General features: G+C 42.5%; 1 protein-coding gene across 2 annotated transcripts in view; it reads left to right on the forward strand.

Annotated features, from left to right (window-relative positions):
- The window catches only part of alk (ALK receptor tyrosine kinase), a 320,126-nt gene that overhangs the window by 91,657 nt on the left and 215,183 nt on the right, over positions 1 to 13,286 (forward strand). The gene's annotated exons all lie outside the window — the stretch shown is intronic.

Below are 13,286 nucleotides of genomic sequence, written 5' to 3' on the forward strand. Positions count from 1 at the left end.
CAAATGAGTGGAAGCTTGTTTTTCTGAGTTAAAGCAGAGAGCATGGGGAGACAAAATCTCTCCTGACAAAAAAGGTTTGGCAGATGCTATGAGAGCGCTGAAAAAGAAAAGGCAAAGCACTTCATGGTGCCTCGGAGGAGAAGGCGAGGAATATGAGATTATCTCAAAAGGGTCAGTAGTGCTGTGTGTATGCTGTATGTGCAAACATGGCTGTGCATGTGTGAATGCATGGCCTTGCACACAGGAGAGAGACAGCAAGAGGGAGATATAGGAAATGGGACCAAACAATTCAAAAGAACACCTCTCCAGAGGACCGTAAAGGAAATGGTGTAATGTTTTACCAACAGTGCCATGATGCATTTGTCATGGCATTGCTGAATGGCACCAATCACTGGTTGTATGACACTGTTTCTTGAGGTCAAAGTGCTGTAGGTTAAACACAAATAAATTCCAATGAACACACCATCAGAATTAATGAAAATAAATGGACTGAAATAAAACTGTTGTCATTTATGCTTATTTTGTTATTAAATTGAGCAAAATTACATTACAAGGTATATGACTTCAATAGACAATGCTAGAAATAAAATGTTAGGTTTAACTGATAAAGCTGGAGATATTCTGTTTTTAATTTCTGTTAACACATTCAATGAAATGATCCAAGCCAGTGATGAAATGATCCCACAAGAATTGTCTTTGCATCCAAAGCTCTGAAATGTAGCGTATTCCTTTGCACCACAGAGCTCCACCGATGTCAAAAAAAAAAAAAAAAAAAATTGAAACCACATCAGTGAGCCACACTGGGTTCATTACCATGGGCATTGAAGTCTATTTTGATTCAATCCCTCATACACTGTCCCACTCTCATGAATAGTCATTAACAAACCAAATGTCTATTAATACACAAATGAAAATAGTCCCCCCAAAAAGGCATTTACTCCAGTTTGAGTAATGTTATTTAGTTAGTAATTAAAAACCATAATACCCGTGTGTTTTTTGAAATTACTTAATCTATAATGAAGAGGAAATCGCAAGTTGTCTCATTTTTATACAAATAAAAACATGCACTAATGCACATAATCCACTTGAGGGCAGAAGTTGCAGAGCGATAATTGTTTGTTTCCTTTTGATCCTTTGACTATGACAGCTTTAAGTACTAAAGAGTGCAACGTGGTGACAAGATGCTGTTCAAACCACCTTGGAGTAAATGAAGCACACCACCATCAAAAGGAAAAGCCAGAGATCGTCTCCCACAACCACCATTCAGGCTCCCATATACCCTGAGCCTCAAATGGCAAATAAATTCAAAGTAATTCTGATTTGCTTCTTCTTCTTCTTCTTCTAATTACACCTTCTTATTCTCCTGATTACACCTGTCTTCACTTCACGTGCATCTGTCATGCTGATCACAGATTCAACCCTGTTGGTTAAGAAGTTTGATGACACCTTAAAATAGATGTAAACATTTCTACAGCTTATAGCAATGCGAGACATGCATGAATTAAATCACAGTAGAGTATTTAAAGTGCTTTTGATGGTGGGGGTGATTGGGTATTATGCCCCATAGTTAATCCTTACATTGTCTGGAAAAATAAATAAATAAATAAATAAATAAATAAATAAATAAATAAATAAATAAATAAATAAATAAATAAATAAATAAATAAATAGCAAGAGCCAATCCCCGGGCAGGGCCTTTCTGTGTGAAGTTTGCATGTTCTTCCCGTGCATGCGTGGGTTCTCTCCGGGTCCGGCTTCCTCCCACAGACCAAAAACATGCTCATTATGTTTAACTGATGACTCTAAATTGTCCGTAGGTGTGAGTGTGAGTGTGAATGGTTGTCTGTCTTTGCATGTTGCCCTGCAATCGACTGGCGATCGGTTCAGGGTGTACCCCGCCTCTCGCCTATTGAAGCTGGGATAGGCTCCAGCACCCCCCGCAACCCCAAAAGGGATAGGCGGTATAGAAAATGGATGGATGGATGAAATAGCAAGAGCGTAACTAATAATAGCATATATCCAACAATTATAATGTTTTGTGTGTGAGACATATGCAAGGGATCCTGTAATAATACATTGTTACTGTGTGAGAAACCTTATTCACAGATTTGATGACAGGCATTACCTGTGACAGGCAGCCTTATTATCTTGCCAAGAAACCTGGACAAGAAGTTCCCTGGCACTGCGGTTTAGTTTCCCATTAACCCCCGTCGCCCTCTTTGACAGGTAGGGAAGGTGGCAGTGGTCAAACTTCATCTGGTTTGCACATTACACAACGTATATACTGCCCAATCGTCTCTTTTGCAAACGGCAGAAATAGCTCAGTAATCATGACATGTCTAAGTATGGAGGATGGTGTGAACAGAAAGGACAAAGAAGCAATCTGCTGTTATTTATTTATTTATTTTGCCAGTTTAATGGGGAAGTTATATAATGGCAGAATGAATCATTGAATGTCTGTGTTGTTCCTGGTGCATTCAGGAGTTTCACTGTATAGCGTGTGGTTGTTTTGTAAGGCTATGCTAAGGTATAATACAACGCTGAATTATGAGAAGCGGTGGAGAGCACAAACCATATAAAGTAACATACCCGGTAATTTGTTATTGTTGCACTGATGCTCTGCGACTTGTGAGATGTAGTGGTTAAAGCAAATGTAGTTGAAAGCGGCGTTAGAACCGATGCTGCTGCACAGGAGAGCACAATAACTTCTCCTGGTTTCTGTGTGTACTCTCACTCACACAGCTAAAAATGGATAAAACTGTCTTTTCTGAACCAGCAACTCTATCACATTGAAGAATCATCCCATTACAAGCACTCTATCGCTCATTTGTAACAGAAACTGTCCTTTTATAACTGTTACTCAGCTATACTTAGAGAACACGGCATAGACATAGAGGATACTCCAAAAACTCACCAGTGTCACTTTGTTGCGCAGGACTGAGAAGAGCACTATTCAATAATAAAAGCTAAAGGAATAAATCAGACATAGTTACTTCATCATCCATCAAATCAAAGAGGCAGCAGCTTCTTTCAAAACAGAACCGAAGAACCAGCAAACACCTTCTGTCTGACTTACTCACGTGTCCAGTCCAAGCAGAAGTACCCTCCCTGACACTTCTGGACTGTAGCAACAGTTTTTAATGGGAAAAAAAAAACTCGTAAAAAAAATTCATTCAAGGCCCCTTGTTGAATCTTCTCTTGAATCCCCACAAAAGCTCCACCATTTCTCGCTGTAGGTGCAGAAAAAGCTGCTCATAAAGTCAGTGGAGTAATAATACATTTGGTTTTAATGAATCCTTAATTCTTTACTGCTCACCTATTTTTATTACTGGACTAACATCAAGTTTCACTTGCACAGAGAACAAAGCAGGGATTCTTCTCCTCCTCATTCTCCATTTTAACTGAGCCTTTGAGTTGCATTGTGCTAAAACAAAAGTGTCAGAGCGATGCGAGTGCCCAGGGGGTATACGAGGAAAAGATGGAACGCCACAACATTCAAGGAAAACAGTTGTCTTTTTTTTGTCTATTTTTAGCAACCTGTGCAGAAAGTTTTGAAGTCCAACTTTATGCATACTTTTATGTGTATTCAGCAATTATTCAACACTGCAGCATCATTCATATTCTGAAAGCATTTTTACAGTGTAAAGAAATCATCCACAACAGCACCAACTCTGCTGATGTATTCACTGTTTGTATCCAAGGTTATAATTTTCATCAGTGAATTTCTCTGTTCACAGCTAACAATAATAAAAAAAAAAAAAAAATCATGAATGACTCATTCCCTGGACAGCTTCCATCAAAGACTGACAGTTCACACTCCCATACAGTGCAGAGAAACCAACATTTGAACATAAATCGTAGAATCCTTGATTTGTTGAGGGAGCTCAGTGCAGTCGGATAAAAACAAACGGATGTAAGAGACAGGTTGTTCCTGTTGGGATCCAGCTATTAGACAGGCACGGTTCAGGTTCACAGTGGTTTCTCAGCGGCGTGTTTTAACTTGTCTTGTCAGTCTTTAATCTAATCTGTTTCCCTTTGGCCCAGTTTGTGGTTGTCAGTCCCAATTTTAAGTTGAAGATTGAAGCTGGTAAAGTGTGGTAGATGGTAGTTAAAAAGAAGCTGCTGATCATAGTAAATAGTCGACTGGTAAGTTAGGTATGACAGGCATGAAGAGGGGAAGGATGAGAAGCGTAATGGCTGGGCTGAATGTTTTTTTGGGGGTTTTTTTTTGAAGGCTATGCTTTGAGACAGCGCCCGTCATTTCTCTTTCAAAGCAGTGCCACATTCCCCGCGCACGGCGATGACTGAAAGCGGCGATGACACAGATTGAACATTTCTGAAAAGAGGAAGGACACTAATGACAGGCTGGGACAGTTCTGACCCATGACTTCAATCAAATAAACTTTTTCCCAATGCGACAACAGCGTTTACAAGTGAATGGGTGTTGACCAGCGCTCCACCGCTGTCACGTCGAATATTTCAGAACAACGGCAACACTGCAAAGGGAAAGGTGACGGGAAACTTCTTCCAGCTGACAGGGCTGAAGTATGCAAATAAAACATGACAGAAGCGAGCTCGATACATAAAAACACTTTCCTTTTCTTGGGAAGCAGCTCCGTAAAGAAGTGGCATTCTGATCTTTTAAACCACTTAATGTGAAAGGGCTTCACGGGCTGTAAACCACTGGCAATTGCTGTTTCTGATATGCAGAGTCATAATTAACATTCTGGCTTTTATGTGGGGTCTCTTTGTGTCCATTACTGAAAATGGGTAAATTGCTTCTGAGGAAGCCTCACATAAAATGCTTTTGGTCAGTTGGCTTTTTTTTTTTTTTTTACACGTTCAGGACAACTGAGCAGCTTCCAGCATTAGAGCAGGGGCAAGTAAACAACATCATCACAGATACCTGGAACAACCAATTATGGCTAAGGGCATGTGTTGTGTTCCAGTGCTTGTTTTCCAGGTTCATCATGTACTGCTATGTACATTGAAGGGCAAGATCACTTTAAGCCTGCGGACCTGTGTCAGTACAGAGCTGGCCCAAGCTCAAAGAAGCATGAACACACATACTTTGATGATGTCTTGGGCATAGAGCACAGGGAAGGCCTAAAGATCATAACGTGGATCACAAATGTGGAGCTCCTACTCGATATTTCTCTCCCAACATCTGGAATTTCCTCCCCTAACACCTACAGTGTATCTGACCTCATGTAGTCAGTGACAAACCACTCAAATTCAAATGTTTTTCTCCTGACATTTTATGATACATTCATTCATTTCGTTAGAGTGTCCTATAGTGCTGCCATCCCCCAAATTCCCCTACCTCTGCTTTGATTGATTTGATCTGTGAATCATTTTGAGTGTCACAACAATGAGCTACAGAGAGCTAATTTGAGGATTTGGACTTCAACAAAAGAAAAAAAGAAAAAGCTACACCCATGAAGACATTTCTATTAATAATGGCTCAAATGACGAATGTTTAATACGAAAGAGGGCACTCGCAGTGAGGAACCCACAGAGAACTCTACAGTTCCCAGAGAGCATTTGAGGGCCCATCAGCTCATTGTTTGACTTTTTATGGCCTGCAGTTTTACTATTTGGTTAACAGCAAAGCAGTCACAGCGGACAGCGGATTGTTTGTTTGACAACTTTTAAACGCCAATATCAGCGCTTGGTCCCCTGCCAAAGTGGCCAAACAATCAATTAATACTGCTTTAGAATGCACACGGTTTTCAACTGTAGTAAAAAGCAGTACAGTGCTCCTCACACTGGACTGTAGTGGCCCAGAGGTCTCCTTTTACAACCAAAAAATGCCAAGTGTATACATAACACAAAGACACTGCACTGCAGAAAAGACAGTAAACGTATTCGGCTGAAAAATGTGGACGCTGCTTAGTCGATCGTCTTGCCAGAAAATCTTTAGCGCATCATCCCTCCGTCCCGGCTGAGGCTCATTAAATCAACTGGGTGGGATCTGCCCTCTGTCCACAGCCTGCCACGTGAAAACAGGACAAAGCATTAAACACCTGTTTCTTGCGGTGACCAGTCGACACTGAAAGCCATCACATCCATTGAGACCTAAGCAGTTTAACCTTTGTGGAAAAAAGGCTGCCTGGCTGATAACAGCTGAAGAGAATGGGAGGAATGAGGGGAAAAGAGCAGAAGACAAGGGAGGAGGAAGAGATGGGCAAGAGAGATTGGGAAAGTGATGTTTGCTACTGAGGAGGAGAAAAAGATGGTGGAATGGGTTAGGAGAACAGATGGGATTCTGGGAAAGAAGAGGTCAGAGAGGAATGGACACATGTAAGAGAAAGAGGGTTGAAGATCGGGTGATAGAGACAGTAAAGGCTGGGAAACATGGGGCTAGAGGAAGTGTTCAGTAAGAGAAGTAGATTTGCTTTACGGTCTTGGCGTGGTCTAATGGAATGTCATCCATCTATAGCACCCTTAAGGGACACAGTTTGGAACTCGTTCGAACCATATATCAGATTCAGGACGCCAGGACACAACCAGCAACTGTCTCGCTTTGAGGTCCTCCATCACACTGTTTATGCCTGATCCGACCATAGAAGTAAAGACAAACATTGTTGTTGCCAGTATGGCACCATAGAACAAATCCTCTTCCTGGCGTGGCTAAATATTTGTTCTTCAGCTTGCCTATTTTCATTATTGTGTGGCCTGTTTATATATTTTGATCCATGGGGGAAAGCTCATGTTATCTTTTCTGCTCATCTGCTAAAGTGTATAATTTTGTGACTTGAATTACCCTACAGAATATCTGTGTGACGCTTGCATTCAGATGAACAGCAGCAGACTGTGCCACATCGCCACCACTTACAAACTACAGTCAAGGTTCTTTACTGCAGACGTGTCAAATTGGTGTCTGGGTGACGTGCTGCACGTATGGCCATGCTTATGGTGTCTGAGCTGAAACACAGCAGTGGGGGGAGCCGCGGCACAGTGGCGGCAGCAGCGCACAACACTTGGCTCAGCAGGCAGACTGGGGAGCAGCTGCTAAGAGCAATTTGTTTGACAAGTCAGATTGTTGATGCTGGCGAGGAGCACGACAGGCTCACTTTACCTACTGACCCCCACAGAGAATTTGGTCTCTGCCACGGGACCGGCGGACTCTGTCCTTGCCCCGCATCAAACGCCAATCAGATGGCAGTTAGGGCTAGAGAGCCTGGCGGTTGGGGATGTGGCACAGTATCATCACGGGTGCTGCTCTGTGTGTTCACTTCCCGCCAAAGGATACCCGCTGCTGGTGCCAAGGGCAGGGAAAGTCAGTTGGGCATGCTTCAGTAAACACCCAGCTTGATTTAAATGCACAAAGGGAGGAGTGGCGTGTGTTGTCCTGGAGGATCTCTCTTCAAACAGAATCTGTGATTGTTTTAATGTGTCACTGATGGGACAAATGTTCCAGTCTCTCTCTCTTTTATTTGCCACGTTAGATGCTGGATAAGCATGTGGGGCCATCAGAGTTGGGGAACATTTGTCCATGTATGCATGTGTGCTGCACTCCTGATAAATTACAGTAGATAGCTGGTTTGTGACGAGACATGGGATTGCATAAAGTATCGGTTTAGAAAAATTGGAAAGCCCTACATCTGCCTCTTGTTTACCCTCAAATTCTTGCTGATGGTAAGTAAACAGCCAGCTTTGCAAACACACAGAACCTCCAAGATGTGCTTGTTTCCCCTTTTACAGATTCAGAATATAAATCATGCTCTCAAACACATTTTGGAACAAATGTGGGTGATTAATTCTTTTGGTTTTGCTTCTCAACGTGGGAAACGCACATTGCATTGCATTTGCCAGCAACTTACCGTCGATTGCTGAGATTCCCTCTCATTTCCACGGTTTAGAATCACAGCTTTGCCAATATCAAACATTAATATGCATTTTCCTGCCTGTGCCTCTAGTGGCTTGTGTCAAAATATAGATAGATAGCTGAAGCAATTCCATGTAATAAGATTAATTTCCATTAGCGTTAAACATAATTAAGTGTTCAAAAAAATGCTCATATTGTGAAAAAAATATTATTTTAATGAGTTACTCTAAATGAGCCACCTAGTACACATTGTTACGTTATCTGAATAACTGAATAGCTGGGGCTTGCTTTAATTGCTAGGTTATGGTTAATGGAGCTTGGACATTCTCTATGAAAAGGGGTGTTTTGAAAATTGCACACTCACCACGCTGTTCAAAAAGACAACAATCCTGGCCTGCCTGTGCGTGCATCACTGTAACACACTCACACATCCCCGTGCTGACTTTGCAGTGAAAGCTTGACACACACAGCTTTGGAGTGGATGTGCTGCGCCCTCAAAACACAGTGAGATAAAATGATGATGGAGGGGGCAAAGGGAGAAAACTATCCACAACCTCACAGAGGGACATCTGGGTTTTTTTTCATATGCCTCACTTGACCTGAGCGAGCTGTATTTTTGGAAATTAAGTTTGCACAAAGTGAAGCTCAACATCAGTTCACAGAGCTGCTGCTAGATAGCAGTGTTTGTTAAATAGCGGATGGATTAATAAATGAAGAAAGTGGGAGTCAGCACAGGGCTATTTATATTTAGCTTTCTGTGTTTTGTGTTGTCTACAATCTCAAGGTTGGTTGATGGTTAGACTTTCACATACAGTGTAATAAAAGTGGTTTCTTTCATTTGCCATAATGTTATTTATTTCCATAATGTAATCTCTCTGTAGGGCACTCAGAGGAATACAGAATCTAATAGTCCCTCATCAGCTACTTTGAAAAATGTGAGCTTTAGCCTTGGAGACCGCTCTTGATAAATTATGAAAAAAAAAATCACAAAAGGTTTTAAGAAGTATCTGTTGACACACTGAGCACTGCTTACCAGGGCTTAAAGAGATATTTTAATGTGTGAAGCCTGCTCACAGAAGCAATATTTTTTCTGATGTAGCCCTTTCTTTCCCTTTTCTTGTACTCAAGTTTTTATAGCTAAAAGTCCTGCCTATATGTTCAGAGAAGCCTTTGAGGGAATATTGATTTTGATTGACCTGAAAGACAGTCTAGTGAGTCTGAAAGGATCCCAAAGAGACTCTCTGACACTCTGGACCAACTCTTTTACCCTTTCCCATTCAAGGCATGAGGAGGTTCAATCTTCCCACAGCAGTAATAGGGACACCATTTATCTTCTGCCAGCCTGGTAATTGAAGCAGGTTAAAGGAAAGTGCTTTGCTCTGCAGCCATGTTTGCTGTGCCATGTTATGACAGACCAGTGATCACACTTTGACGGCGTGCTTTTGATTGTGCACGTGTGCTTCATCCAGGTGTCCCAACATAAATGCGGAGTATAACATTCAGTGAGTCTTCTTCTATTGCCTGTTTGTCCCCAGTCTTCATGTGTTTCCAATAGATATTGCATTGACATGCATGTGTTCACACACTGTCACCCACCTTGTCCCAGTCCCTGATGTGGCACCTCAAAGACAACGTTTCCCATCACTTTTCCCTCTCGACTCCTCCCTGGCTCTTGGGCAGCGCTGGCAGCTGTCAGACACAGAGTGGCATGCAGCGAGGCATCAGACGTCCTGGCATTTGCCCTCTCTCTGTGACAGCAGCTGACTGACAATGGCTTCCAGCCTGACAGTCTCTTACCCAGCTTCCCTGTGGCCTGGGTTCCAAATGTTATCATTACTGCGAGGAGGGATGTCATCATTTTCTCCAGTTGGAACATGGAAGCACTCACAGCAAAAGTGGCAGCAGTGCACTGGCATTCATCGTTGTGTGAATGACAAGATATTATAGCAGCTGTAGCGACAATGGTTCATGCACACCAGGGGCCATAAAAGTGATTCATATGCCGTCTCCCTCTGTTTCTAAGACAAATGTGGAATTATATGACTCAACCTTCGATGCCCTTTGGTTGGGGAAATGAGCTCATGCCTGGAGACAGATTTTGCCGTAAAAAGTGAAAGAAAGCTGGAATTCAAAGTTGAGAGAGAAGAAGTGGGGAAATAATGGGCAGAAAAATCTTTAAGGTGAATTGCTCTCTTTCTGAGAGGTAGGGTAACCAAGGCCAAGGCTCATCAGCCAATCAGGAATTAATTCAGTTGTCAATATAGCCTTAATCACTGCATTGGGGCCGAGGTCGCATTTCTTTTCCCGCAATGGCAAAATCACAAATGAACAGCAGGAATGGGAGGATCTTTACGCCACCACGAGCCAGAGAGAGTACACAGATAATATTTGATGAAACGGTCAATACTGGCAGAACAAGAACAGAATGCTGAATGCTGGGAGAAGAGCTCAGAGGTTCAGAACGATTACTGCGTGAATAAAGAGGTCGAGAAAGGCGGCCTACGACCACAAATAAAGCCATTCAGCTGATGGTTTCCACTCTGAGACAGGCCCATATCAGATTAATGGCAAAAGGAGGGACAACAAGTCTGACTATTATTTTCCCTGCCCTCCACTCCATTCGTCCACTTTCGTCTCTTGGGTGCAAGTTGCCGAATAGACTACCAATGTCCGTGATTACCTGCTTTCAATTTGCTCTCCTTTCCATTGTGCTGCAGGTGCACTGGCCCATCAGTCAAACACACACATGGGATTGTGGAGCACCTTTTCTTTTGTTGACTGCAACCCAATGAAAATTGCCACCTGAGGAGAGGAGCACTCAATGGGGAGTATCATTCAGTGTTAAATTCACTGGCGTGGAAGGACTTGCGGCATTGTTTTGTTTGTTTTTTCAAGATAACATTGGACACTTTATAGGTGCTGCGATAGTGCAGTGTAGTTATTTTGACTGTCCCCTCAATCACGAGGTAGGGCGGCAGGGAAGGACACTTGTCACTCTGTAGGACAGTTTACAATGAGTGAAGAATTGCTCTGTTACCTTCTTACACATAGAAATTTACAAGTATGCATACGCACAGCCAGATGCTTAAACCGTCACTGACATTGAATGACATTCACACATTCATGCTTACACACAGTCCTTTACTCCTCCTCTCCTACTCTTGCTTGCTCTCTCAAATATATACACACACCTGCAGTCTCTGTCAGTCAGTCACCATGTTTGCTATGAACAGAGAGAGAGAGAGCAAAAAAAAAAAAAGAAAAAAGAAAAATGAGCCAAATAATGTCAGACCGAAGGCAGCACCTATCAAACGCATCAATGGGCCAAGGTGTGCAAGGACAGGGTGGAGGTTTTATGACTGCTGCTGAACATAAATACTAGCTGGATGTCTGTGGTTGAAAGATTTCTGTGGGGCAAAAAATGCACATTTTGCAGAAAATAAATGTAAATGCTCTGAAGCCAAATTCAGGCTCAGTTCTATCAGGTATTTTTTATCTGGGTCCAGAACTCACTGAATCATATTCTTTAAGCACATTTTTCTCACACTCTACTTTGCTGCAGCACCTACATTCACCCTCTGTCTCAAATGACAAATTTTAGCTCCTCTCTCTTTAAGGCCCCTACAGAGAAGCCCAGTCTGCGCTAATTAGTCAGCTATCAGAGGCCAGAGTAGACGCCTGCCATTTCTCCAGCTAACTGCTGGATGCTAATAAAACCTGCCCAGGACAAGAATTCCTGCAGTTTGACCAATTCTTTTTAACACGTAGTTATATTACCTTCAGAACATGTCTATCAGGTAAATTTACATACAGCAGCAACACACAGATACTGACGGGGATCCCGGAGAAGAATGGGCTTCTGGAAAATAACAAAGCTATCACCAATGCTATAAAAAGGAACACGAAACCCAACACCCAGTCTCCTTTCAAACAAGGCTTAACATTCACACAATTTCTCTTGACTGTCAATAATTCAGCTTACATTAATTACAATTATGTCAACATCGCCTCAGTCGACCACCCAGTCCAACAGACTCACCTGCAAAATTTAACATAAAACATGATAAAACTTACATTTTCCAAGCCTGAAGTAGGGTCGTGGACAGCCGGTATGCAATCCACCTTTGAGCTTGAATAGTTACTATTCCTTATTGAAAAAGCAGGCCGTAAAATGCACACACATTTTCCAGTTTTCCAGTCATTGTGGGAACATTTCTGTCACATTTGCATTAAAAATAAAGTTAATCCACTGAGTCTTGACATCCCCATATGATGGGAGTACACGAATACTTTTGTTCTCCGGCTTGCTTAGCTCTTAGTCTTGATATAATGCCGTGGGGCGCGGAGGTGCTCTAATACTAATGAGCTTGCACTTGACGCAGGAAGGGCAGCCAAATCTGAATGGCTTTTGAATTCCATCTTTTCTCACCAGGGCAGCCCACAAAAAACTGATGGCGTTGTCTTTTCAGAATCAGAATCAGCTGTATTGGCCAAGTATGTGTGCATGTATGAGGAATTTGAAACATTGCACTCAAGGTATTTACATAGAAAAAAGACATATAGCTCAACAAGGACAAAAAAAAGACTGAACATTAAGTTGAATAGTGGGAAAAATATAAAATAAACAATATATGCAGAGAATGATAAGGCAATAAACAATACATACAATGAGATTTACAATGTGCAGGTATTTATGTTGACAGTGAGATGAATGTAGATTTTAAAAACTGTGCATTATTGGATGATAAATAGCCAGTCAGTGGTGTCAGAGGGTCAGTGACACTACATGACTAACTGTTCATCAGGGTGGCGGGTGGTGGGAAGAAACTATTTTTGTGTCAGGTTGTTTTGGCGTTCAGTAATCTGTAGCCCCTAGCGGAGGGGAGAAGTTGGAACAGGCTGTGTCCAGGATGTTAGAGGTCTGCAGTGATGCTTCCTGCCCTTTTCCTGAGCTGATGCAGGAGGTGCATCCTTTGCTGCACTCACGATGATGAAGGCTATGTTTTAAGTCCACCTTAGGTCCTGGGAGATAGTGGATCACAGAAACCTGAAGGTTTCCACAGTAGAGACAGCATTGTTGAGGATGGTGATGGGGGGCAGTGTTGAGGGGCATCTCCTGAAGCCCTGTCATCTCCACAGTTTTGAGCGTGTTCAGCTCCAGGTTGTTCTGACTGCACAGCAGAACCACTTGTTCGACCTGTCGTCTGTATGCAGACTCGTCACCGTCTCGGATGAGGCTGATGACCGCTGTGTTGTCTGCAAGCTTCAGAAGTTTAACAGACGGGTCTCCTGACGTTTAGTCGTTGGTGTAGAGGGAGAGGAGCAGGGGGAGAACACACATCCCTGAGGGGCCCCAGTGCTGATGGTCCGAGAGCTGGATGTGATTTTCACATTTTCTCATTTTGTGGGTTGTTAGGCACTCCAGATACCCAAATGTATGTGCACAAGCATTGAA

This window comes from Chaetodon trifascialis, chromosome 14, assembly GCF_039877785.1.
Source record: "Chaetodon trifascialis isolate fChaTrf1 chromosome 14, fChaTrf1.hap1, whole genome shotgun sequence".
In the NCBI taxonomy this organism is placed as follows: domain Eukaryota; kingdom Metazoa; phylum Chordata; class Actinopteri; order Chaetodontiformes; family Chaetodontidae; genus Chaetodon; species Chaetodon trifascialis.